The sequence below is a fragment of the Theropithecus gelada genome, chromosome 20 (assembly GCF_003255815.1).
Source record: "Theropithecus gelada isolate Dixy chromosome 20, Tgel_1.0, whole genome shotgun sequence".
Taxonomy (NCBI): Eukaryota; Metazoa; Chordata; class Mammalia; order Primates; family Cercopithecidae; genus Theropithecus; species Theropithecus gelada.
The window spans coordinates 56376236-56377880 of record NC_037688.1 but is presented as its reverse complement, the minus strand read 5'-3'; the positions used below and the strand labels follow the sequence as shown (position 1 = coordinate 56377880).

At 45.4% G+C, this 1645-nt stretch overlaps 1 non-coding gene across 1 annotated transcript; it reads right to left on the bottom strand.

Annotated features, from left to right (window-relative positions):
• Positions 1 to 424: 424 nt before the first annotated feature.
• On the bottom strand, positions 425 to 531 carry LOC112614924. Its single transcript, XR_003117221.1, has one exon. It is a non-coding gene; the product is annotated as a U6 spliceosomal RNA (small nuclear RNA).
• Between the last annotated feature and the right edge of the window lie 1114 nt (positions 532 to 1645).

The window sequence follows — 1645 nt, the reverse complement described above, 5'->3', positions numbered from 1 at the left end:
TTTTTTGTGAGATAGAGTCTCACTCTGCTGCCCAGGCTGCAGTGCAGTGGCACAATCTTGGCTCACTGTAACCTCCACCTCCCAGCTTCAAGCAGTTCTCCTGACTCGGCCTCCCAAGTAGCTGAGATTATAGGCATGCGCCACCACTCTTGACTTTTTGTATTTTTAGTAGAGATGGGGTTTCACCATGTTAGCCTGGCTGATTTTGAACTCCTGACCTCAAGTAATCCACTCACCTCGGCCTCCCAAAGTGCTGGGATTACAGGTGTGAGCCATCGTGCCTGGCCCCTCCCCACTTCTGAGTCTCCCATGTCCACGTATCACTCTATGTGCCTTTGCATACCCATAACTTAGCTCCCATTTATAAGTAAGAACATACAGAGTCTGGTTTTCTATTCCGGAGTTACTTCACTTAGAATAATGGAAAAATATGGAATGCTTCATGAATTTGTGTGTTATCCTTGCGCAGAGGCCATGCTAACCTTCTCTGTATCACTCCAATTTTAGTGTATGTGCTGCCAGAGCAAGCACTGATGTGGACATCTTTGGAGTGTGCGACACTATTCCACCTAGCACAGATACCCTATATCCCCAGCTACCAAAGCATTTGTCACATCTCATCAAACACAAGACCTCACCAGGCCCGGTAGCTCCTACCTGTAATCCCAGCATTTTGGGAGGTCAAGGCAGGAGGATTGCTTGACGCCAGGAGCTCAAGGTCAGCCTGGGCAACATAGTAAGATCTCATCTCTACAAAAATTTAAAAAATTAGCTGGGCATGGTGGCATGAACCTGTAGTCCCAGCTACTCAGGAGGCTGAGGCAGGAGGATCATTTGAGCCCAGCTCAAGGTTGCAATGAGCTGTGACCGCACCACTGCCCTACAGCCTGAGCAACAGAGTGAAACCTTGTTTCTAAAAAATAAATCAATAAATAATTTTTTTTAAAAACCCCAAAACTTTATGACTATGGACCAGTCCCTCCACCTGAAATGCTTTCTCATCTGCCCAAATGCTACTCAGACGTTCAAGGTTGAACTCAAAAGCCCCTTCCTCCATGAAGCCCTCTCTGATTTCCCTCAAACAGAGTTAATGACACAGGCAGCACTTTTAAAAAGTCCCTCTATGTGACACGTGTCACTTGGCATTTGAATTATATGTTTACTTGTACATCTCTCAGTAGCCTGCAAGCAATTTAAGAGTGAAAACGGACATATTCAACTACATGTCCCCACCATTCATCAAAATGCCTGGAGCATAATAGGGTTTAATATTTAATAATCAATGATTGAGCCAGGCGCAGTGACTCACACCTGTAATCCCAGCACTTTGGGAGGCCAAGGCGGGCAGATCACTTGAGGGCAGGAATTCAAGACCAGCCTGGCCAACATGGTGAAACCCCATCTCTACTAAAAATACAAAAATCAGTTGTATGTGGTGGTGCATGTCTGTAATGCCAGCTACTCAGGAAGCTGAGGCATGAGAATCACTTGAACCTGGGAGGCTTCACGGGTTGCAGTGAGCTGAGATTGTACCACTGCACTCCAGCCTGGGCAACAGAGCAAGATTCTGTCTCAAAACAAAAATAACAATAATAATAATAACAATCACTGATGGAATGGATGACCAAATTCTTTCTATTTTACC